This window comes from Pteropus vampyrus, unplaced genomic scaffold (genome assembly GCF_000151845.1).
Source record: "Pteropus vampyrus isolate Shadow unplaced genomic scaffold, Pvam_2.0 Scaffold151, whole genome shotgun sequence".
NCBI classification, from domain to species: domain Eukaryota; kingdom Metazoa; phylum Chordata; class Mammalia; order Chiroptera; family Pteropodidae; genus Pteropus; species Pteropus vampyrus.
In genome coordinates, this window is record NW_011888932.1 from 4,495,452 (window position 1) to 4,522,544 (window position 27,093).

Genomic DNA, 27,093 nt, shown 5'->3' on the forward strand with positions numbered 1-27,093 from the left:
CTTAAGAAGACATAGGCAATAAATGTAAGAAAAACCTTGGAGACTTTACTTAAGGACATAAAAGGAAACTTATATCCTTGGGTGGAAAGACTCACTATTATAATAATATAAATTCACCTTAATTTAATTTCAAAAGAACAATCAATAGTAGTTTTGTGGAGAAACTTAATGATCTGATTTTAAAATTCATCTGAAAGATAGAAGCAGTGAGAATAGATGAAGAACTTTAAAAGAAAATATTATGGACAATATAAACTTTCAGGTAATTAAAATTATTATAAAACTATAATAATTAAGACAAAGGATGGTGTTACAGAATAAGAAAATGCACCTATGTGACAGAAAGTAGGGAAACTAAACTTTCTATATATAAGTCATTTATATGTACTTATAGAGACTCCATATCAAGTCGTTTTTGAAAGAAAAATGATTAATGTCGTTCAAACCTGGAGCTATTTATTATTAGATAAATAGATTCCCATTTTATATTATATATGGGTTGGATTTAAATTAGTTACAGAGTTAAAGGTAGAAATGAATTATAATAAGTTATAGGAGACTATCTTATCTCAAGTAGAGATAGATTTTCTAAGCATAAAAGCAAAGAAAGAAACTATAAAGGAAAAGGTCGATCAATTTTTTTAAATAAAATTTAAACTTTGTATATTAAAACTCATCGTAAACACAAGTAAAGAAAACAATAAATGTAGAAAATATAGGCCACATATATGAAAGGCAAAGGATATAATACCTTATAGAATAGGCTTCCCAAAGATCAATAAGGGTTGATTTTAAATCTCAAAATCAATAAAATTTTCTCAAAAATCAATAAGAAAAAGAAAAAATGAATACTTGAAAAATGAGTGAAATTCATAGAGAGTTCATTTAAAAAAGAAATCAAAATGGCCAATTATTACAAGGAAAATATTAACCTTACAAGTAACAAAAGAAAAGCAAATTAAAATAACAATAAGATACCATTTCTCAAATTGACAAAATTATTTTAAAAGATCAAACCCAATACTGAGACTCAAGTAATGTTAGCACTAACATTCTCACACACTCACTTCTGACAGAAGTATAGATCAATACAACTCTTCTGATGGCGATTTAAGTACTATATAGCAAAAGCTTAAAAATAATTCTAATCTTTTAATTTAGTTATTTCATTTTTAAGTGAAATTGCCTAAGAAAATAATTTAAGTTAGTTTCATACATAAGATATCCATTTTAATATTGTTCATATTGACAAAAAATGTAAAACACTTTCAGTGTCCAAGAATATGAAAACAATTAAAAGATGAGATTTTACGGTCATTAAAATAAGATTTTTGAATAATATTTAAATAATATTTAACTGAATAGTCTAGTATATTTAGGTTTAAGTTTATTAAAAACTGTATAATAAATATATAAAACAAATAAGCACATAAACACAAATGTATACTATAAGAAAAAAATAATTAACACTAATACATTAATATTAAATTTTTCTAAAGAGTAAGATTTGATTGGCTTCTGTTTTATACTTTTCATGTTATTCAGATTTTCTGATTAGAATGCATTATTTTATAATCCAAAAAAAGAAAATAATAAAAATATGTTTAAAATTCTTGATCACTAGCTCAAAGTTTGTCAACACTTGAAAAAGCACTAGCTAGGTGGTTGGAGAAGCCAGGTGTTATTGGCAAGACAGTAGATGTCTCTCTCCAAACCTCAGACGATTTCAAGGGATCCCTGAAATAATCATACAAAGGGAGAAGTCACGAGCCTGTGGCACTCTTGGGGGTATAGAAGGCCAATGGCAATTTTCCACTCATCTCAAGTTCTGCTTAATACCTTAAGATCAGAAAGTGGAGGACACAACCAAGACCTCAGTCTTACTGCCCAAGAAAGCAACCCTCATCTGCCCAGATTCTTGAGCAGATTCTGAATTCTTTTGCATAGAATCTGGAAGGTTCCATACATGTTTGAGAGGTGACAGAACTAGGGAAATCAGAAAATTCTACCCAACCCACATCCAAATATACCATGGTTCTCCACTCCTCCCTTAATACTCAGCTCCCTTTCATCCAAGAAGGTGTGTTGTGGGTGGAGGTGGTAGTGTCATTTCCATAGACTACAACTACACATAGTGACCCTGCTCTTCAAGGACGTGAAGGGGTTTATCATTGGAGAGGGCAGAAGTGGGCAGGCTTGTCAAACAGAGAACAGTGTGCGGGAAGGCCCAGAGCTTTGACGTGCACGATGAAAAGTTCAGCAGCATAGTCAGAGGATGATAGCCATTGTGGCTGGATTGTGAAAGGTCTTGAAGACTGTATGAAGGAGGACTGTGGGAAGTCAAGAGCAGGAGCAGACAATGAGAGTAGAAAATGTGCAAAGCAAGGCCCAGGCCCTGATGGTACTCCAGCCTTAGGCCAAGGCCAGCCAAGACATATGTCCTCAGTAAGAGCATCTGTATTGCCAGGGCCATACCCCCTGCCCTAGTTGTATATTTTCCCCCTGTGTGGGAGTAGACAGAAACATAGATGGGAGATCTATGGTTTCAAAAGAAATGGTTGAAGCTGTGGCTAAACAGAGAAAGTGTCAGAATTTTGCTAAGTTTTCATCTATAAGAAAAATCTCCTATATATGCTGAAAGGAGGCCTGGTCCACAGCTGCTTGGCTGAGAGCTGTCAGCTCAGTTTATGGAGGATAGACATATTTGGGTGGAGGATGAATTTAGGAGATGAAAACCTTCCTCCCAGCTCCACTGTTTCCTGTGGTGATGGGCAAGTTACTTATCCTCTCCAAGCCTCAGTTTTCTCATGTGTAAAATGAGTATAATAATAGTCCCTACTTCATAAGATTACAGAGAAGATAAAATGATATATTGCATAGGGCAGGGGTCCCCAACACCCAGGCCGCGGACAGGTACTGGTCAGTGACCCATTAGGAACCAGACCACAGAGCAGGCAGGAGGTGAGCAGCAGAGGAGTGAGTGAAGCTTCATCTGTATTTGCAGCCACTCCCCAGCGTGAGCATCACCGCCTCAGCTCCACCTCAGATCGTCAGGTGACAGATACTCATAGGAGCACCAGCTCTGGTACCAAAAAGGTTAGGGACTCCTGGCATAGAGTATGAATAACACAACTGTTGTTGTTAACTTTTCCTTCTCTTTTCATCTTCCTGGGGCCCAGATCCATTATTGGCATTTATATTAGAAGAGAAGAGGAAAGGGGTACATAAACAGCTACTTACTGAGTTTCTGCCTAATGCTTCACTCTAATTACTGTCATAATCTTTCCCAGGGCCCCACAAGGAGGCCAGGGCACTAAGATCTCTCACTCGCAAAGAAGTTGTAACTTAGAGAAGCTAAGTCATTCATGTAAGATCTTAAGCTAACTCAAGGCTGGAAAAGAATTCTATTTATCTCTAAAATTTCTGCCTCTACTACCCATCAGGTCACCCCCAGCCTGTGCTGCCTTCCACAGGCCACATCCCCACAAGTTTAGTGCCACCTGCCCCTAGGCACTTGTTGCCTTGGGAACAGGGCTCCTCTCTCCTCAGTCATACAGACCCAGAATGTGCCCTGGTTTTACTGGTCAAAATTACCCAGGCCAGAGCATAGCCAAATGTATCATCCTTGAGTTTAGGACTCTGTGTGTCACAGGCACCCTTTTGATGAAGAGACACCACACCCAGAGTCCACTGCTTAGCAAAAAAGGAATTTGAAGGAAAACACTGATCAGAAAAATCTGTGTGTGCTTCCATCCCACAAGGGGTTTCTAGGGCTGGAGGAAGCCTGCCAAGGTACAAAGAACCCAGAGGGATGAGAGCCAGGACCACCTGTGGTGGGGTGGGTGGTGGGCTAGGGGCCTGGGGAAGGCTTTGTCACACTACACATCCTAAAATACTCTCTAATATGGCTTAGCCCTTCCACTATACGAAGCAGGAAGCTGAGGCTCAGACATACTGGAAAGAGGCTGCTCCATATGACAGAAAGAGTTGGGCTTGGCATTCTCTTAGATTTTTGTTCCAATCCTAATTTCTTATTTTGCTCTTTCCTTACAAATTCTTCAGCCTTGTAGTTGTCTAAAGAGCATAAACCGATAGTTTGGGTTTAAATTCTGGCCCAATAATGAATAGCTGTATGACTATGGGAAAGTTACATAATCTCTCTGAACCTCAGTTTCCTCATACGTAAAATGAGACTGGTAACAGCAGTCCTTGCTCCAAAGAGCCCTTACGACTTTAAAATGGGTTAATGTAGGGGGACACAATATGTTTTCTCTCCTTTGTGGTTGAGACTAAGGCACCATGAGACTCAAATCCCTTCTTTAGGGCCCAGAGTGCTCAGCATGTATCTTGAGACCACCCTGAGCAGGCCCTTCTCCTTTTTAGACCAAAGAGACTCTGACAAAGGGCCAATGTCAGAAATTTTTTTTTTCCTCTTGAAAACCACCACTCTGGATGATGCTGTGTGGAGGATTTCCTAGAGAGACATTCGTGATGGTTCTGCAGGGCAGGGGCAGTGTGGCCTTAGCCCTGCTTGCTAAACTCAATCAATAAGACTCCCTCCTATTCAAAGGAACAGAGCTCTCTCCTCCCCCCGTGTTGGGCTGTGTTTCCGGAACTTTGGGCTGAGCTAAGAGCCCTAGATGTGTCGAAACTCTGTAGAATTCAGGGGAAATCTTTGTTGGGTCAGAGCCTGTGCAGTTATCCCTCTGGGAGTTTCCAGCTTTGTGTGGGCTCAATGTCAACAATTTTTGTCCAAGAAACTCCAGAGCTGATTGAGGGCCAAGGTTGTATTTACTCTGTCCAGGTTATTGGCGAGAAAACTCCAAGGTTACCCTTTTGCAAAAGAAAGAGAAATTGTCCCTGATTGTCATGAGAGGAAAAAGCCAACTTTTGTCCAATGTCCATTGCGTATAGGGATTTTTATAGTCGTCATCTCACTTGGCTCTCGCCCTGGAGGCAGAGGGTATTGTCTCCATCCGAGAACTGAATTGCCAAGATCATTCAGCAAATAGTAAAACTGCGAGATGTTTCTTTTTTCAAATCTAATGATCTTTTCACTGCCTATGATTCCTTGCTCATTCTCCAGCCATGTAGTTGTCTAAAGAGCATAAATTGATGGTTTGGGTTTAAATTCTGGCCCAATAATGAGTAACTGTGTGACTCTGGGAAAGTTACTTAATCTCTCTGAACCTCAATTTCTTCATATGTAAAATGAGACTGGCAACAGCAGTATTTGCTTCATAGGGCTCTTATGAGTTTAAAATAAGTTAATGTGGGGGAGGGGGGAATGTCTAGAACCATATACCATGACATACTATCATATAACTGGATTGAAGAAATGCACTGTTGTTTTACTAGGTATAGTATCTCCTGAGGGAAAGAAGAATTCTTGTACAAGCCAATCTCTCTGCTGGGTGTGTGCTTCAGATTCATTCTCCTATTATATCTCCAGCAATCCTATCAGTGAGGGATTTTACAAATGAGGAAATTGAGGAATAAAGAAGTTAAACCACAGGACAAATGTTGCACAGCTACGGAGTATTAGAGCCGGGACTCAAATCCCAGCTTGATCCCAGCACTTCCACTTTCTCCTTTATTACTCTGTCCACTGCCTCTGGGTGGAAACAGAGCAGCCCAGCAAGAGAGCATGTGTACACATGCACGTGTCTAGGAGCCTGCCAGGGAAAGGGGAGTTGCCATCTGGCAGGTGTTGTCTCATTTCATAAATCCATTATTTCCTGACAGGTCCTCTGCACATTTTTTATGGTTAATACTTTAAATGCTCAAAGTGCAAAGGCAGTTGGCAATTCGGGAGTTTCCTATAATTTGAAATTTGAAGACATTGGTCTGTATTTATTTGTTTGTTGATTGTCTGCCTACTATGTGCCGAACAATGAAGCTATAAAAGTAAATGAAGACGTGATCAAATTGATTAAATAGTAACACAATGAATGCATATTCACAAACCATGATAAGTTCCATGAAAGAAAGTTCTATAGTGTTAAAAGGAATAGATGGGTCTGATTTGAGCTAACTGGGGCTCAAGAGACAGCATGCCGAGGTCTTAAGGAAGAAAGTTAAGCAGATAAGGAAGGAGAGAATAAATATTATAGAGAGAAAGAGCAGCATGTGCAAAGGCCCTGAGGGAGAAGGAAACATAGACTATTTGAGGAACTGAAAGGTTCTCATTGTGTCTAGAGGACATAAAAAGAAAGCAAAAGAGATTCGAGATGAGCGTAGAAAGATAAGAAAGGGTCAGAGTATGCAGAACATTTTTGAGCACATAGAATTAATCTTTGCTTTAAGAGAATGGAAAGGGATTTGGTTAAAAAGAATTGAGGTTTTTCATAGATGGTATAAAAATTTGAGTAATCCGTTTAGCATATAGTTATATAGCAGTACCCATCATATTGTGAAGGGATGACAATCTTCAACTTGCCTGCCAACTCTGAAGGGTAATTAGCGTGCTGAGGACTCTGTGGATGTATCTGAATCCAGCGGGAACAAGTATTGTTATCCATTAATGATGTGGGCCTAGAACGGGCTGGAGCTGGCTGCTCTAACTGAGGCTGCATAAAGCTCGGGGGCTCAGGCATCAGACTGACCCAGGTTTGAGAATCACAACTCTACCACTTGCTGGTCAGAACTTACATAGTTTACTTATGACAATCCAGAATCTCAGCTTCTCAAGCTGTAACATAGACATAACAGGACCCACCTTCAAGGGGTTTGTGAGGATTATAGGAATTAGAATGTTAAACAGTCAAGCACATTCTGGACCTCATAATAATAAACTTCTTTAGTATGGAAAGGTAATTCAGGAGTGTAATTATAGAATAATGAAAGTTGGAATTACCTTGAGTTAGCAGGAAGAAAAAAATAGAAAGGACAGTTATTTCACCTTTTCACAACAGATTTTGACCTGTTTTCTGTGTACTATATAAACTCTTAGCTCAGGGAACTGACAGCCAGCACGTAGGCTATATTGGATCAGGCTTCCAAGGCACGGAGCAGTGTTTTGGAGAATACAAGTTAGCTTCAGGTATGAATGCTGCGCAATAAACTTTTATGTAAACAACCAAGTGGGCAGGTTTGTGTCCTGCATTCATTTACCAGGTTTGATAAATGGGCTATCAGCTCATTCACCTCATATACTTAAGAGAATATAAACTGAGGCACTAAGATGGACTAGATATTAGATGTTAAAGTGAATTTTGAGGCTGTCCATCCAGGATGCCTACAAAAATGATGTAATCAGGAACCCATTGGATGATTCAAATACACTGAGAGGGTAAAAAGGTTGAAATGCTACGATTAACAGAGGATTTGTGAATAAGATTTCTTTAGAGAGAACTCTTAACGAGCTGTCAGTGCCAGCTACCTCTAGGTTTTTAGTATATGCTACGATTTTTCTGGTACAGTGCCAGGCACAGAATTGATGTTTGATAAGCATTTATTGAATGAATAAATAAGACATGAATTTAACTTGAAGTACATGAGGAATAGGAGAAAAGCATGAAGGTTCCTTAATTAACCTTGAGCCTCCAAATATATATCAAGTATAATCCACAGAGTTGAGAAAGTTTGCAAGCAGGCATGATGAGGGAGCATTTTTTTACATCTTTGACAAGTATGAAGAAAGGAGCAAATTTTCTCATTTTCAAAAAGCTGAATTTTAGAAATAATAAACCTGTGCCATTAATTTGAGCAAAACTTTAGAGCATATTTCTAAATATTTAGGCGTGAAAGTAGTTGTCACGAGGAGCCAGCCTTTGTCTGATAAGATTACTGGAGTAGCTTGATCAGGAACATGCTTGATCAGGAACAAAATAATGTGTTCTGATTATAGAGGAAAATTTTACAACTAGGTTAATTGCAGAAATATGGGTGCAATGATAAGACAGAGTCATAGTTGATAACCACCTTACCCACATCTATTCATGGCTTATTAGTCTAGAAAAGTATCCCTAGATTCATGATATAGGGCTGTGGTTCCCAGTCTGTCCTGGTCAACTGTGAGAATAAGCAAGGGAACTTTTAAAACCCATCAATATCTGGTCCCACCCTGAGAGATTCAGATTTCATTTGTCTGGTATGAATGTCAGCCATTTGTATATTTCAGAAACTCACTATTGTTCTAATGTACAAAAGTTTAGCTCTATTTTCTTAGTGTTGTATTCTTAACCATAGCCTTTACAATATATTTTTAAAGAACTTATCGAATAAAGATAGAGAAGCCACCTGCGTTATAATTGTAGATAAGTCAAAAATAGGAAGTAGTAGAATTAAGTTTAAAATAAGCAAACAAAAACCCTCAACAAGCCAGAAAAATGAGCAGACATTAACAAAATAAAATGTCTTCTCACAAAGATACTATGCAAATTAAATGAGTCAACACATAGAGCTTAAAGCAGAATCAGGCACAAAAATAAGTGTTCCGTACAGTTATATCCAATCCTCTTACCTTAGGAGGCTGATATTACCTCTATGTTAGAAAAAGCCCCAAGGAAAGAGTGCCTTCCTAGCCCCAGGTCATAAAGTATGTGGCAAATGAGATTTAAACCCAGTGTGGACTAAATTCAACGCTCCAGCTCTTATTTACTGGTCTGGGTATTACTGTTAAACATGATTAGGGCTAGAAATCACTTTGCACATTTTAGCAAGAGAAACCGAGGCTCTGAGAGGTTAACTTGCCGAAGATTACACATAGAGAGTGGTAAAGCCAGGACTCAGAAGCAAGTTTGTTCAAAAAAAAAACAAAATTATGGAAGGGAAAAAAAAAAAAAAGGCAGAGAGGGAAAAAGGAAACACAGGCAGGCAGACAGGTAGGCAAGTACTGTGGTTAAGGCCCCCTCCAGAGCAAGAGAAATCTGGTACTATCCTGGGTTATCCCACAGAAATGGAATGAGTTAATAGGGAGTTCTGGCTCTGCTTAGGAAGCCCCACCCCCAAGGAAGCTTCTGAGAAATGCTCACAAAGAGGTCATTCTGGATTCTCACAATCAACACTGAAATTCTCTCGGTAATCCTGAGACTGCTCTAAGGCGCAGTTTTCCTGCCCCTCACAGCCCCATACCTGGACTAAAACATTTAATTAAAGAGGTGAGCTCCTATGTCAAGGAGAGTTTTAAGTGGTAGGAGTTGAAGTTTGTGTTTCTTGGCATAATAAAATCCTAGCCCAGAGATGTGGAGAAGGATATTAAAGGTGTTTTATAGCAAAACACAAAATCTTTGACAAAGAGATAGTTCAGGAGGACTCTCTAACATATACTGTGGCTAGCTTTCGCCTCTGCTTGCTAATGAAGAAATTCTAGGTTCCAGAGAATGCACTCTAATAATTGGGAGTCCTCAAGTGGGTTCCAGCACATACTCATGAACAAGTTTTATTTGCTACCACATTGCTTCTACCCCGTTATTCTTCTCTTCCGGCATCCCTTTTCCATGAGACTTTCATTCCATGTGCTAGAACTGCCTCACTCACTAGTAAGCATGGGGTTAAATGAGATGGCACATAGTTGGTACTCAACAAATCAAAGTTTGCTATAAAATAGCATCAATATTAGAGAAAAACAACTCCATTGCTTCCTTTTGCCGGTTTAAACTAGATGCCCACAGGAACCAAGAGAGACCAGTAGAAGCTAGTTTGGAATATTGGAAGAAAAAATAATCGTTTTCTATTAATGATGGTAATCAGATTTTAAATGCTGGAGGATGACCCGGTCAGCATGCAATAGCAATTCCAGACACAAGTCACTGTGTTACAGGATCTCCTAAATTGACCCTTGGTAGATACTTGACTTAAAAGTACCTAGAGCCCAGATTCCTCTAGCTTGCACCTCTCAGCTCCAGCCACCTTGGAGAATGAAGATAAAGATAGCAACACTTAGGGCAGCGATCCCCAATCTTTTTGGCACCAGGGACTGGTGTCCCTGTGAGAATCTAATGCCTGATGATCTGAGGTGGAGCTGAGGAGGTGATGTTAGCTCTAGGGAGCGGCTGCAAATACAGATGAAGCTTCACTGGCTTGCCCGCCACTCACCTCCTGCTGTGTGGCCCAGTTTCTAGCAGGCCACAGACCGGTACCAGTCTGCGGCCCAGATGTTGGGGACCCTTGACTTAGGGGCTGCATGCTGCGGGCCGTGGCCTGAGCTAAATGCTCTAGATCTGTGACCTTAGTTAGGCCTCACAGCAATCTGTGAAGCCAGGACTCTTACCACCATTTCCTGTTTGACAGACGGGGAAATACACAGTCAAAGAAATTGAAGAACTTGCCCAAAAAAGAATTGGTGTTCTGACTTTGAGACATGTTTTTAACTTCTTTTGAAGCCTCATAAATCTCTAGCAGGTATTCTGCACCCAGTCCTGAAGGCAGGGCCTCCTTCTCCTCCCCTCATTTGCTCAAACCCTAAAACCATTCTCATACCTTGGTCTCCTACGACTCTAGCCAGGGTGCTTTCCCTGTCACGCACGTCTTTGTGAAGGACAAATTTAGCTTCTTGGCTCACACCTTTGCTTCTGAATCGGACAGAAGATTCATATGACTTTGAACGTTGGGTCCCCAGGGACACGGTGTACAAATATCAGCTGCAGCTGTGCTCCATTTGCTCACTGTTCTTGGAGGGGCCCAACCCCCACTCTGGAGGGTTGAGCAGACTTTCACTTTTTGGGAGGTGAAGCAACATCTGGGGGTCCTGCTTTTGTCAAGATGCCTATTTCTCTGCTGGAAAAGGCAGGCTTCCCTCACCATTTCTAGCACAGGAATGCCCAATTTTAGAGAGAAAACTGTCAGCAAGAGGCATTGCTGCTGGACTGTACTGGCTCTCCCCTTCCCAGCTGCTTTTCACAATTTCCTCTTTCTGGAATGAAAACGACATCTTTCCTGCTGGCAAGAAGATGCAGTCTCAGCAGAACCCTCCTGCAACATTTTGGGGAAGAAACCTTAATCAATTCCCCAGGCTTGAGACAGGATATTCCTTCCACGTTTCTATGTAAGTGTTTGAAAGGCATGTCTAATAGAGCTGTACTATGAGTGCCTCAAGTTCCAAAATCCTGCACCAGCTGCACGAGATGAGGTCAGGCACTTAGTTGAATCATCGTGTCCTTCCAGAAAATATTTGCCTAAATCCCACATTGTTTAAGAATCTTATTAGAGAATTCTCTAGAGTCTACATTGTTTCATAAAAAGATCATCTCAATCTTCCTCTGTAATACATATCAATTCCTTGTAATTTAATCCCAAAACAGCAAGCTAAAATATTTTGAACTCAGAGACACTGAAGCTGAATCACCGAAACTGCCATTGTTCAGGTTCCCTGGAAACAGATTCAAAGGAGATTTGTACTCAGGTATTTCTTGGAGAGTGCTCTCTGGACTCACCTACAAGGAAGTGAAGGAAATGAGACTAGCTAGGCAGGGTGAAAAGTTAAATTATAATAAAACATAGGATTCAGCTGATCCCATGAAGCTGAGATGGCCCTTCAGAGATGCCTTAAATCAAATTAGCCTCTGCATTTTGGACCTCTGAAGGAGCCTGCCTCTGGGAAGGGGGTGTGTGTCACCTTGGACAAGGCAGTTAACTTTGGCTGAGCTCAAGAGGAGCTCAGCCATAGGCCATCAAATGCAAACACTCCCAGCCCAAGTACTGAACACTTTTGTTCTGAAGGGTGGGAAGGAGGGGAGGGTGGTTGGGTGGTACTTCACAGCATCCACTACACAAGCTAACTCTCACACTACAGTAAATGGAGTCCTAGAGAAGGAAGGAGAATGGTCAAGGGTCCCATGGTAAGGAAACCTCAAAGCTGTGTTTTCCTCTCAAACCAATAGATAGATCATTTGCTGAGCATCTCCTCTGTGCTAGCCAGTGTGTTAAGCATGTTTTATGGATTTGTATATTAACTAATCAAATCAAAGTTCATAGAGTGAGTACTATTACCTGCACTTTCTTACAGAAAAGACTGAAGTCTCAAATGTATTTAGTAGCCTAGCAAAGTGCCTGGCACACATTACACATGTTTGTCTCCAAAGCCTGTACTTGTAACCCCACCTCCATCCCCATAACAATCTCAGCAGCTTTCTCCCTATATTCCTGCAAATAAATCATGTTCTTGTCCCAATCATTAACAATAAAACTGAAGAAGAGGTTCTCTTTCTGTGCCCAGGAAGCCCTCGCGCTCATGAGAATTACTATTTTGGTCATCATTTGCAATTCCTTTCCGGCCCATTACAATTCCTGGGCTTGCTTAATGAAATGAATTTCTACTTTAACCAACATAGGGGGCCCATGGATCATAATCCTGTGACTGAACATTGTTTCAGCGTTCAGCAAATTTCCATCAGGTGCTCACCATGTGCCAGCATCATGCTAAGCATTTCACATTCATTCTCTCAGATTGCCCTATGAGGTCAATATTTTTATCCCTAATTTATAAATAAGGAAAAGAGAGGCTTTGAAAGTTCAATCACTCAGCCAAGATCACACGGCCTGAATTTAAATTCAGATCTACTTTGTTTTGACAGAACTATATTCATTCACTGTTATTAAATAAATGTTTATTAAATGCCTGTGCGCCGTGCAGCACAATGCAGACATGGGCTGGACACAAAGCTCCACTCAGGACACATTCTCACAGTCCTTGCTTTCACTGATGCTGCATTCTAAAACAGGAGTCATAAATACAAATGCTTGCCGGGGCTTTGAGTGAGGTGGATGGGCAGAGAATATGGAGGAGTGAAGAGTTACTTCCTCACTTTAGGGACAGCTGCTACTCAACTCTAGGCAAATGTTGCTATGTGAGAATGTGGACCCAGAGCTGCCACATTTCTCATTCTTTACAAGGAGCCAGAATTCTACATTTTATATGAAATACCTTGATATTTTAAAGTTGGGAATGAATCCAACTGTTCTGTAATCACTAATGTGGGCTAAACAAAAGTCATAGGGAGGCCAGATTGAAACCTGGGGACTACACATGCCACCTTACACTGAGTTTCCTAGAGAGTCGGCCCACCTGGAGACTTTGCCCATGTTATAGGAAGCTTCATTAAGTTTCTCTAAGTTGTCTTGCTAGAGGAATCCTATGGCCTCTGCAAATCCTCTTATTCCCTGAAGTTCCATTCTATCCTGAGCCTAGGGAATTAGCTGACCCACTTTTGTCAGGAAATAGCTTGATCGTGGGCGTTTGCAAACAGTAAGACAAGGCTACGTGACCACTGCTCAGAGTCTCTTCCCCCTTCTCGTTCCCGCTGCCACCAGATGGTTCTGAGATAATGCCATGTCTTTCCTGCAACAAATAACATTCCCAAGTCATTCTGCTGATCCCCTCTGATCATCCTGGGAATGCAATTTCTCAGCCTCTCCCTTCTTGTCATCGCTTCCCCTGTCTTATCTATCTTCAGAGGGCTGGGGGACCTGAACTGGTCAATTTCCAAGGAGAGTCAATCATCTCATGTGAGGAGCTCACGTAGATGGTATAAACGTGCAGACTCCGAGTTCCGGCTCTCCCATGGATGCTTACAATATGTTTGTGACCATCCTGTGATTCTCAAAATTATTTGTGATAACGATCTTACTCATTCTCTCAACTGTTAAGATTCATGCTCTCTAATCAAACAAGTGCCTTTTACAAGTCCCCCGGGAGTCAAAAACAAGATGATCTTAGCTCACAAACCTGGCTTCCAGCCAAGCTTTGATTTCTACCCCTAGCCTTTCCCGCTGTCCTCAACATGACTCTAGCCACAGTGAGACAGCATCTCCTCCTAGCTCTGCTGATGACATAAGAGGCAAGGAGTGGGGATCTAATAGATATTTACCACCTGCTCATGGATATTAATAAGTAGAAGGGAGAATTAGGTCTCATAGATGAGATCATTGTTAGCTGGAAGAAAAAGCCAATAGAAAAAGATGGCACTATTATTCTGAATCATTCGTCTTTTTCAGTGTGAAACTGATGGCAGACATGCAAAGAACCAAGAAAATGGAAGAATTCTTTGAATACATTGCTTGACATGGGTGAATATTAGCACTTGAAATTTTTATATTTAGTTATTTTAGTTATTTTCAAGTTACTCTCTAAAGGTTATATTGCGCCACCATTTTTAAATTTGGGTGAGGCACAAATTTGGATCACACTCTGAAAAGCAAGTCATTAAGCAAATGGATGGGCTTAGGTGACTGCCTGGCATCAGATTCTCTATGGGGTTTCATCTCCTTTTAGTACATAATTCCACTTACTCCTGACAAAGAGCCCTGTTGAGGACATATTATCATCCTCATTTTATAGATTACTGTATAGGAGATCATATTACTGAAGATGAAGACTTGAGAAATTCTCAAAAAGTATATCATTTGCATGTCAAAAGCTTACTGGACTAATTATCCTCTTATCTACTTGAAACAATACAACTAAAAGAACAAACATGAGTGCAATAATCTAGAGACAGTCTTCTAACTGTAACTCAAGCATCAACTGAGGCCTCCCTAGACTATGAGATCTAATTATATATACCATCTAAGAGAGCCTTACTCCCAGAGTCCTTTGCCAGTTCTCTGAGCATTATATGCATATGGACAGCTTCTCTGAATACAAACTCGATCTCTGTTCTTTTGGGAATATCTCCAGGCTACCCCTTTCAAGATTTTCCTAAACTTTCAAATAAATGTTTTAGAGTTTGATAGACTTTGCAGAAATTTTTGTTATTGTTGTTTTTCTGGTGGTTGGTGGTTAAAGTGGAGATACGTAAAGAAGCACACAGCATGCCACCGTTTTATTCACTTTTCCTTCCCTCCTTTACCCTTTTTTTTTAAAAATGATCTTCTCCAAGTGCTCTGAGAGCTACAACTCATATGTCATCCCCTGTCTTTTTCTCTAAAAGGGGTAGCAGCCAACTCTCAGACTTCGAGAGGCTTAGATCAGCCTCAAGTGAGGCTGTCAAAGTGTTTCCTGTGAAAATGTTCTTGGGTCTGACCGTGAAAGGATAAAAATCTCTTCCTTCGGTGATATAACCATGAGAACTGTCCTAAAATGCAACAGGCTGTGCTGGGAAATTGGGAGATTGACTTTTCTAGGCCAAACACCTAGAGAACCATTTAGGGGAACATCAGAGGAGGATTTATATTGAGGATTATGCCAAACTACCTTGAAGATCTTTCCAACTCAGAGATCCTTTAGTACAAGTGTTCTAAGCACTTCCAGACTTTGACCGCAGACAGATCTGGTATCCACACTCCACCTCTCGCTAGCTGCAGGAGTGTGGGTGTATTATTGATCCCTCCATGACCCATTTCCCACATCTGTAAAATGCATGTGATAATTAACAAATGACAAAATATTTTTTCAGTTACTTAACACAATGCCTGCTACACAGTAATAGCATCATAAAGGAGGGCTGCTAGTGTTTATTTTATTGTGATTGTTTTGTTGGCAGATTGTTCAAGTCAGAGAATTTAATAAAAAGAATACTCAATTAGGAATCAAAAGGAATCAACTCTAGTACCACTGTTGATACATAATATCTGAGTGACGTTAGACCACTTGACTGATCTGGGCTTCAGTTTCCTCACTTGAAACTGTAGGGTGATGATCACGATCTTCTTTGACTAACTCATGCAGTTGCCATGAGAGTTACATGAGAAAATTAAGATAATCACACTTTGGAACATTTAATTTTCTTAAAAATTGGCCAAAATGGCAGGGTTTGCCACATCTGCCTTTGATGTCTATCTCACACACTCTGAGTCCTCATCTCCCCAATGCCATTGTGATGTCTGGAATGCACAGAGACACACCAGTTTATTCATTGCTCCCGGAGAAATAATGCCAAATCTACTCTACTCTCAATCCTTCCTCCCTGGTTAAAAAGTTTCCTTTTCAGTCATCTCTGTGTATTAATGATTTCGTAAGCTACCATTCTCTGAGAACACATTTGCATTTTTAATAGGAGTCCTCTAGAGATATTACCCCATAAACCAAAAGGAAGATAAGGATGGTGGAATTATTTTAGAAGATAGACTTTATGGTGTCTATGCAGAAAACAGCCTGCTTTAGCTAAAGGTAGGCCGAATTTGCTGTTTTATGTCCTGTTGTAGCCTCTATCCCAAGCCCCTATTGATAAACTAGAAGATCTACAGACTCTCATATCCTTAAAATAGCTTTCATTCTATACCAAACTGCTTCTCCTCTATGCCCAGAAGCAGAGGCATGGACCGCATGACCTCCACATGTTTCTTCTGATTCTTAGAATCAAATATCAATGAGATTACAGGCAAAATGATTACAACCCGTTCTCATTTCTTCAACAATAAATATTTACTAAACTCCTACAGTAAACCAGGCACAGTGCCAGAATCTGAGCACACAACACTGAATAAATGCAACATAGCCCTGAACTGGGGGCTAACCTCTTTCTATGAAACTAAATAAAAGTACCATTAATTCTCAGTATTTGGAAAAAAAAAAAAAAAACCTTTTCATAGGCAGTTTCTCATTTGTTCGTCAGATAACTCTGTGATCTAGTAACTGATATCCCCATTTAACATAGAAGGCATCTGAGGCTCTGAGGGCTTGAGAGATTTGCCTAATGTCAAAGAATCATTAAGTAGCACAGCTGAAATTTGAGAGGGCAGGTGCTCTAAGTACAAAGTAAACCAGTTGTCCTTGGTCTGTGCCATCCGTCTTTGGGATTCTGGGCTTGTTTAAATCATTAGTGCAAAACAAACGGAAAAGTATTATATGATCAACACACCCATATGATATATCAGATGCCCTCTGCCCTTACTCCCTTGCTCTTTCTGCAAAGTAAGCCAGGTTAAGGCAAATGCAAAGACAAGGGTGGATTTGCACACCCCCAAAAGGCGGCACACAGACCTTGAGGGGTTTGTCACCTGCTAGAGTCATTATCTTTCTCTCCATCAGATGGGGCCTGACTTCATAGCACATTTTAAAACTAGAATAGAACAGTTATGCACAAAACCAGAAGTCTAGTATTAAGAACAGTCTTGAAGCTCCTAGGTTTTTGGGCTAGAGACAATAATTTGGTCAGAAGGCTTTCAGCTTTTTTTAGGTCCAGAGGGGACTGTAGCGATCTGTAGTTTCCATGGCAATGACTTTTTTTTTCTATAAGTAGATCTGCCCTAGCACGGTGAAAGCCTGTAATCAATTCTTAATAAACGTTTGCAAATGGCTGATCAATGACTGAAAGTACGTCTCCATTCTCCAGGATACACCTTAGGCATTCCCAGCTAACAGAAGTTGATTTAAATAAATATTCTCTATGTCATTAGTAGTTCAACTCTTTCTAAAAATAGACTCTAACTCTAATTTCTCTAGTCTAAACCAGTGTAGTGCTCAGTAACTCAGTATCAAAAAATATTTCCCTGGCTCTTCCCACATCTGCTGTTGCAAATTCCAGCCCCCCTGAAACGCCTCCCTGGCTCATTCTGGGAGTCTCCAGGAAGTGAGCCATCTCATGTAGGCTCTTGGCTATCATTTTCCTCTTTTCCCATTCAAGCTTGTAGTAGTGATGTCTCTGTCATGACCAATGCAAAAGACTCCATGATATGACTTCGCTTCTGGAGTGCAATGATCTCTCCATTCCAGATGTGAACTGACTCGGACAGTAATCCCTTCATGAGGACAGGCCCATGGAGGTCTGAACCACCTGTCCTCCATATGTGCTTGGAACTGTATCCTAGGACAAATACAACTTAGACTGTCAAGCTGAGATCCTTGTTACAAGCCAAAGCAAGAAATTAACTGCATTGTCTTGTTTTGTTGTTGTTGTTTGTTTGTTTTGTTTTGTTTTGTTTTGTCAAATGGAGTTGAACTAGTCTAGATTTGACCAAAGAGGTGATGATAAGTGTGCCTGTAAGTAGTTAAGCTAACCCTACTCCTCATTTGTAGAGTAACTGGAGGAAGGAGAAGTGAGCTCACTTATTCCATCCCCTGAGAAAAGGAAGACAGACCATAAACTTGGAGGAAAGTCCCTTGATGGACCTGAGTAACATAATTGCTCTACCAGAAGCTGAGACACATGTCTGACAAGTGAGTTTATAAGGGCAATGGAACCGATGATCAAAAATGAAGGCTCTTTCAGATGTTGCCTTTGTTTGTTATTTCTTGCTTTGCTCTATATAGCATTTGATGTAGCTGTCAAGGATATTTAAAGATAGCAGAGAAATTTAAACAAGAATTACATATAAATAAAAAGGACAAACATGACTAGGGCATAAAATGAAGTTAGAATGAGGATCATGAAAAAAAGGCCACTCACAAGGATCTAAGCTTCCCAGCATTGACATACAAAAGAAGCTTGTTAGTTATGGGATTCCTAGATTTCTCAGAATGTATTTTAAATTTCTCAAACAAAGATAGCTATTCCTGATACCAAATGGAAATAAATTGCACCCAAGAGGGCTTATAAAGTGAGCTCCATGAGTCATTCTAGAAAATGTGATCACCAGAACCAAAGAAAGCACTTAATACACAGAGGGTGATAGTATACAAATGACACAAATAAAGACACAAGTGCTTAAGAATGGAAGATTAGAGTCCTAGCCAGAAATCGTAGGCTCAAATCGTAGGCTCGTATTCTCTTCTTCCCCATTTTCCTGCCGGCCTCTCCCTTTTATGTTTTTTGCTCTGTCTGGCACTCCTCTTTCTATTCCTTTTTTCTCAGTGGCCCCATCCTTTTATCACTCTCTCTCTCTTCCCTTCAATGAGATTCCTTTCTCTTCCTGTCTTGAAGTTCAGAAAGGACATCGCCCAAGGTCATACAACCAGATGTCGAGAAAGCCCCTCAAAGTGTCCATATCCAAAGTACCAGAAAGTATGGGTTTTGCCTCCCAAGCTTCTTCTCATGTTTTTGAATATCAGGAAATATCTTTATTTACCTAGTTAGTAAAGTCAGTTTCTTTCCCTGCCTCCCCACTGAATACATTAGGAAACCTTCCTGTTGCACTTTCGAAATAGGCCCCCAAATCCAGCCACTTCTTTCTATCCCCAATACTATCAGTCCAAATTCTCTCTCTCCTGTTCTACTGCTAAAATAGCACACATGACCTCTGTATTTAGAATCTTGTCCTACTCTCAGGCTAATCTCCACACGGCCTCTGCAATAATCTAGTCAAATCTAAATCAGACCATGGTACTCCCCTGCTCGAAACCCTCTAATGCTGCTCTTGTATTGAATAAAACCTACATTTTGTATAAGGGAGTGGCTTCAAGGCTGTGTATAATCTGGCCCTGACTATCTCTCTGGACTCATCTCCAAGTTCTTTCCCCTTTATTCATTGTGCTCTAGCCATACTGGTCTTGTTGTTCCTGGAACAGGCCAAGTCAATTCCCACCTCAGGGCCTTTGCATTTGCCAGTCCCACCACCCAGAGCATAGTTATCCACGTCTTCATAGGGACATTCTCTCCTTTATTCTGGTGTATCAAATGCCATCTCTACAAAGAAGCCTTCCTTGTTATTCTTTATCTACTACTTTATTTTATTTTTTTCTCATAGCATTTATCGCTTTGAGTTACTTTATATGCCAGTTTATTTCTTGACTGTCTCCCTCAGGCAGAATGTAAGTTCCATGAGGCAGGGCTTTGCATGTTTTGTTTCCATGGTATCCTCAGTACCTAGTGACAGTGACTGGCACATTACATAAATTCAATGCACTATTGTTGAATAAATGTTTGAATGGACTAGATGCATAGTGAAAATCGAATATCTGTTAACTGAATGAATAAATATCACAGATGCTGGGGATACAATAGTAAACAAGACAAATAGGCCTCCTGTATGCTCATGAGACTTAGCAGAAAAGGCATCCATTAAATATGTAATAACAATAAAATAAGAAGAGTGCCATGATAATAGAAGTCATGGAAGTAGTAGGGACCTCTAATCTAATCTAGTATAGAGCTTAACACCTTAGATGTATGGCTTTAAGAAACTAACCTATCTTGACCCTTGTATCCACCTGTGTGAAATGGGGATACTAGTATTAGTTATGTGGCTTTTGCAGGGAAGAAAGAGGAATGTATGTAAAATGCCTAATAATATATGCACAGTAAGTTTCAACTACTATTGCTATTATAATATATTAACATCCGTTATACTTCATGGGTGTAATAATTATATAAAATAATGTATATGAAGTACTTAAGAATGTCTGATTCCTTGTATTGCTCAATAAATGTCATTATTATCAACAACGATAAGTGTGTCTGAGGACGTCAGGAAATCCTTCACAGAGGGAAGAAAGCTCATGTTATTACTTAAAGGAATCGTTCTTAATCTAAATAAGCAGGTGCAGCTATGAATTTTGTTTCTTAGTCAACAATTATTCATTTTCAAAAATGATTTCTTGTAATATCCTGAGATGAGGAGTATCCTGTTTGGGTTCTTCTATTTTGCAAACAGAAAAATGGTAGAAGTTAATTAGCTCATTCAAGTACATACTAGTTTTGTTGTTTAACCAGTAAAGGTCTTCTGTGAGAAGACTGTTCAGTAAATCTTCATTGAATGCCTACGCTGTCTTTGCAAAGCCTCATGAAAGATACAGAAATGCATAACCACTAAGAGACACTACTGTGCTCAAAGCGAGTGAGGGTACTGAAAAAAGTACACAATGTAGGCAGAAAAGTTAGAATGGTGTTTCATGGTGCTGGACTAGAGCTACAGGAATGAAGAAGAGAGAGTTCATGGTCAAGAGGCGTGGTCAGAAAAGACACTATAAAAGAGGTGAACTTTAAAGCTGGGCTTCAAAAAATAAATAGAATTTAGACAGTGGGTACAGAAGGGTCGAGGGCAAAGTATCAGGAAGAAAACAAGATATGAGCAAAGGGCATGATGGTGAGAACACACAACACCCATTCAGGAGATTTCTCAAGTGGTCAAATTCTCTTTGTGCAGAAAGTTCTTTCGGGGGACACATGGAAGATAAGGATTTGTAGATAATTGCTAGATTAAGGAGTTTGCATTTCATCCTAAAGATAACTATCAGCCATTGCATGGTGTTAATGAGAAGATGTTAGGAATATAAGCAGACCATAATGGGAAAGCATAAAGAGCAGAATAAGAGCATGAGGGCAGGAATTCAAAACAGAAGTTATGGTCATCATCCTGACATAAAACTGGTGTTGTGTGGGATTAGAAGGACAGGGAGGATGCAGCAAATACTCTGCCTGAATAGTCACTGGCACTCAGTGATTGGTTAGCTATATAGGGAGATGGACAATCTATACAGCGTGAGCTGGAGGGGCCCTCGGCCCTGCAGTATTTCTAAAAATGTCGTCTACAGACTATTTCTAGCAGGATCACTTAGAGTGTTTGTTAAAAATTCAGATTCCTGTGCCCTATTTCAATTGACTGAATCAGAATCATTGGGACAAGAACCCATAAGAATCTGCATTTTAACAAGCTCCCCAGGTAATTCTTCATGATTCTTAGAAGTTTGAGATTACATCTGTCTTTGAGATTATTTGACCAATAATCTCTGCATTTGGAAATGGAGATTCAAAGAAGTCAAATGACCTTCCCAAGGTCACACAGTTATCGGGAACTAGGATGAGGTAGTCTCACTCACTGTCTGGACTTGTTCTGCCATGCCATCCAAGATTTAAATCTGATGGTTAGGTGTTGCAAGGAAAGCACTATTTCCTCACTTCCAAAGTGGCAAGGCAGAAAGACTGGAACTAAGTCCTAACCGACACAGATGCCTTAAAATTCCAGCAGGCTGATATCTTTCTGCTTTGGCTAAGAGGACCATCCTGTAGGGAAGCTGCTGCTGCTGCTGTTCTGATATTCTCATCGTAGCCCGATTCTCAGACTCTGAGCTTGTGGGTTCAGGGAAATAGCCAGGGCCAGATGACATCCTCAGGGCAGCCCTGATACATGACCATGCAGAGGAAGTTGGTCCATACAATTTGGCTCTCAGACAGACAGCAGTGCAGAGAGCGTTTCTTGACTTTATTATCCTAGATTGTGGGACTCCAATTAATGGCTCTGAGTTTCATCCTCTTTGATAAGACATATTATTTAGAAGACCATATATTGAATTCTAAGAAAGAAGAACTGGATTAAAGTCCTTTCTTAACTGTGTGATTTGGGCCAAGTTAATTATGATATTTTGTTACCATGAGGCTGGCTACGCCAAGCCCCCTATTTTATAGGTTCAGAGTTCGGATGAATAGGATAATTTATTTAAAGTTACACAACATATTAACTTTCTAAATCTCCATTCCCTCAAAATGAGGGAAGTAAAATCAACTCTAGTCAGGGGCTTCTAATCTTCTCTTTTCACTATAGTAATTCTCTCTTTCTCTCTCTCACATACACACACACACACAACACACATGACTACTAACATAATATGACACATGAACACTTAAGATTTCTTTAAAAAGGACCTTAAGGAGAAAACGATTAACTAAGGGTAAGAAAGTGTTTATGAACCCGGTTCTGGACCTATACTATGGACTCTATCATGTGGTTTCCCGGGGCCACGCCTGTGTCATAACTGATAAGATATGCTCCAAGTCTTCCCACTCCCTACATTCAGAAAGGCTGTCGCTATCTCTATCCTATTCTTCCACTATCTGCCTCACCTTTTCTGGGAAGCAGAGAGTGGCACTCTAGCCCAAGTCTGTCTAATCAGGTTGTGCAAAACAAGGAGAGATTTAGTAAATATTTGAACTTGGGGTGCAGAGCAAAGGACCAAAGACCCAGAAAACCAGGGAAGCTTATCGACTGGCTATTCCACTTGTGATGTGGTTATTATAAAAATTGTTTGCCTTTCTCTGTCCGACTTATTTCACTTAGTGTAATATCCTCTAGGTCCATCTACATTGTTGCAAATAACAGGCTTTCATTTGTTTTTATGGCTGAGTAATATTCCATCACATGTATGTACCACATCTTCTTTATTCATTCACCTATAATATTTATGTCAATCGTAATTGAAAAATTAAAAAAAAAAAAAGCCTTGCATTCATTTAAGAACAAACATCAAATACTCCTCTTAATTTCAAACAGATAAAAGTAGAAGAGAAAAACAGAAAGAGAGTGGAGAGGCATTTTGTTAATCTTTAGGAAAATTTACAATGCGAATATTCTAAATAGGAGTTACCCTAGAGAAATTAAAATTTTTTAATTAAAAAACTTATTTTCCTCTCAGCTTTTTGAAATGTCCCTATTATATAGCACAATCAAGCTGTAAGGTCTTACTTCTATTTCAGCATTTCTCAATCAGATAATCCCAGAGTGCTTGTTAAAATGCAGATCCATGGATCTGCATTTTAAGTGACTTAGAATCACTTGCATAGATAAGTCAAACGTGCTTCCAAGGAGATTTTCATGCACACTAGAACTTGAAAACCACTGCATACCCCTTCGAACATCTAAAATCATTTCCATTTTTCATCAGATAAAAGAATCTGTTGTTTTGAACTCTTACATATTTGTTGCCTTCAGGTCATTATGTCTCCTTCCAGGTCACCCAGTTCTAATGTTCAGCATAGGACTCAGCCAAAGAAATTAGATGAAGTATGATGAAATTATTGCCTCACGCTTCCTATTGTAAATCTCTACTCTTCTTTCTCCTTCAACTTTCTTTCCAAATACACCTATTTTTAAGTTCTATTTTTATGTACGCCAAAGCTTAAAACACACTGCCTTTCTGTGGTAGGTGCTTTGCAAGCCAATGTCTTTGACTAGTAGACTAGGCGCATGAGGGATTTGTGGTGAATGAGTCAGTGGGAGGAAGAAATAAGGGGGAGGAAAAAATAAAGAAATGAGTGATCTACATATTTGGGATGCCAGGAACCAGAAGCGGTTCTAGTTGCAGCTCTGTCGTTTACTTAGTGTGTGACCCGAGTTGAGTCATGCCCCTTTCTGGGCCACAGGGTACTCATCCAGGGCTAGGTGGAATTCTCTTAAGCAGAGATTCTCAGTCTACGTGTTGTATCACAATGATGTGCTGCAAATGAATTCCAGGTGTGCTATGAATTATTGAGCCTCTTAACACTCAGAGTGCCCTATGGAACTTGGAGTAGCTGAGGCTCTGGGACCAGGTGCCTCTAGCCAAAAAGAGTTTCATTGCAGGTTCTTTGAGGAGTGGTCTGAGCAGTGCAGCAGCCTAAGAGGGACCCTCACAGTTCCCAGAGAAGACAGCGAGCACGACAAACTACATTTACCTTGTATTGCTCCACTGCGATGCTGCGAGCACAGCCAAGAAATTGCTTCACTGCCCGGCCATATCAGCAGTCAGCTTCAGAGCATACCACCAAATATCCTAGATGAAATCTGAGGACCAGTAGGAAGTTTGTTGCCAGGTGCCCAGAGCTTAGAACTCAGCCCAAGGTACATCTACCTGGAGATAGAAAGTGTGGAAACATGGTGAGGCTTTCTGGTCTACCCAGCGACACATATCAGCCTAAAATCTCTATCTTTATATATCAGGTTTTCCTGTCATCTGCAACTGATGGACAAGAAGTCTATTTAGTTGTAGGACAACAGCTTTTACAATGCATCTGCGATGTAGAAATTAGACCTTCCTTATTCTTTTGAAACTCAAGATATGTAAAAGTACAAATTTGAAATACTTTTACTTCATCAAATTTAAAAACTGATTTGTTAGTCTAAGAAAAGGATAATCTATTAGGTTCTTTAATATCAAAGGTTACAAATCTTCAAATAATTATAAACAATGGTTTAAGAATTTTTAAATTATCTCGTCGTACAAATTAAGTTTCTTATTGATAGAGACCACTAAGAATTTGAAGTAATCATCGTTAACATCTCTTGACCAACGTTGCATATAGCCATTTCAAGCATGATAGCTCTTGGTAAAAGATATGTCAGTGAATGTAAGTTCAAATTTCTAATTTAAAATTTTGAAATGATTTTATTTAAAATTTTGTTTAATTTTTAATATTTTTCTAAATATTTTTAGTATTTCCCCTAAATATATATAATGCAATAAAAAAAAATTTTGCCAAGCTTTATATAGCTATTCTCAGATCCCCTCCAGTTTACTCCTTGTCCTATACAAATATTTTCATTTTCTGTGTATATAAGGTGTGAGAAGGATTTGGTACAGTGTTCTAGGGCAGTGGTTTTCTACTGCGAGCAATTTGATATTTGCAATGTCTGGAGACATTTTTTTATTGTCGCTGTTGGGAAGCTGATTACTGACATCTATTGAGTTGAGACCAAGGATGCTGCTAAATACTCAACAATACATAGAGTAATCCCCCATTAAAAGAATTGTTGGGTCCAAAATGTCAGTAGTGCCAAAGATAGAAACCCCTGTTCTAGGGTTCCTCTAACTTCAAAGTGCATAATTCTGAATTATAATTGTTATTGTAGTTTACAGGAGAGTATGATTGCCAATAATGGATGTGGCTAGGAATGGCCGGCTCTAATCTCTCAGCTGTATCTATAATAGCAGACTCAGCATGCAGGTAAAACATGGGGCAGGGCTTCCTGTGCCCTTGCTGGAAATCAAGTCATGAACATTTGCTTGAGATGGTATACATTTCAAAGCAGCAAATATGTAACTCCTGTGGATACAACCTTAGTACCCCTGGGTGAATATCTTCCTCTCTTTCCCTTTTACTTATTTTAAGGTTTCATATTCTGGAAATAGCTTCTTTGTTCTATTGGATTGTGATCCCTCTTATTTTTCAACAACTCCCCCAACTCCACTCCAGGTCTCACTGGGACTAGCTTGGCTGAGATGGATCTACCTATAGGCAGAGACTTACACTGAACAGTTTTTCAACTCATTCCGTCACCCCACTCCAACTGTTCTCACCTACAATTTCTTTGGAAGTTGAAGCCAGGTAGTGTTTTGGTATTAACGCACTACCCTCAGGACTAAACAAAACTTCCACATCCTCCCTATTTAATATACCCTCTACACTGATTTTTTTGCAATTAAGGATGAATCAAGTGACAGAATTAAACAAGTCTGGGCAGCCATGCCCATTTATTGATATGGCTTCTACCATCTCTTTAGTCTTACAACAGATTCTCTTCTGCTACCTGGTACTAAGAACAGGTGTAATGGAGCATTAGATACTTCTATTTGTCCTGGAATTTAATTGAGGTTAGGTAATTCTATCAATAGTTGCTCTTGAGTAGAAGAACGATGGATAGGCCTAGGGGCTCTGCTTTGTAAATATAAGCAAGTCACTCAGTCATTCGGTGCTTCTCTTTGTTCCCATGATTAAGAGTAGTAATAGCTGGAAGACTGCTGAGATTCTTTCCAACTTAAAAAAAAAAAAAAAAACACTGAAGAATTTTGAAAAAGATGGAAGTGTTAGGAAATGCACACTTCATGGAATTGACTCGTTGCTAACAGTGTCATTTCTACTGAAATAAGGAAGTTGGTTTTTACGGTTGAAGTCAGGAAATAGTTTACATCCTCTGTAAGGTTTCGAGTCACTGAAAGATTATGGTCACTGATATGACCTTTGGTAGCACTTAAGTGTTGGAGGAACCAATCCATTAATTCACTTAAGGAGTATATATTAGGCCCCTACTATGCTGTTTGAGTACAGTAATATTTGTCTCTATTTTGCAGGTAAGAAAAATAAAGGCACAAGATGACCAAAGGGACTATTATTTGAGACAACTCCACAATTTTGACCAAGGAGGAAGGGAAAGGGCAGCAGGGCACAAAGAACTGTGTCCATCACAATAAAAAATTCCCAGTTCTCAGTTCCATGATTTGAATCATTAATGTGTGCTTCTCTGGCTAAAAATTCAACTGCCTAAGTCAGTTATTTAACTTCTTAAGTAAGTAATGAATAATCATTACTTACTGCCTTGTTAATCTGTAGTGTTATTGATCAGAATCAAGAGCTTAAGGTAATGTTATTTTTTGTAATACTTGATTTGTTGTCCTGATTGTTTGAGAATACTACTTTAATTTCTTTAAATTCCCCTTTAATTTCCTTCCTATTTTTAGCAGATAGTTCAGTTGCAATATCAAACTTCAATTCATGATGGGTATTTGAACTGTGGAGACGGACAGTCCAGAGAAGAAAATGTGTCCTGCTGATGTGCATCCCAAGTTAGAGGCCTCTTTTTCTGCCTTTT

General features: G+C 39.6%; 1 long non-coding RNA gene across 1 annotated transcript in view; it reads right to left on the minus strand.

The window, feature by feature from the left end:
* The window catches only part of LOC111745282, a 42,238-nt gene extending 18,536 nt beyond the window's left edge, over positions 1 to 23,702 (minus strand). Inside the window, exon 1 of the long non-coding RNA XR_002782577.1 lies at positions 23,444 to 23,702. This is a non-coding gene — a long non-coding RNA (uncharacterized LOC111745282). The remainder of the gene's footprint in view (positions 1 to 23,443) is intronic.
* Positions 23,703 to 27,093: the final 3,391 nt, after the last annotated feature.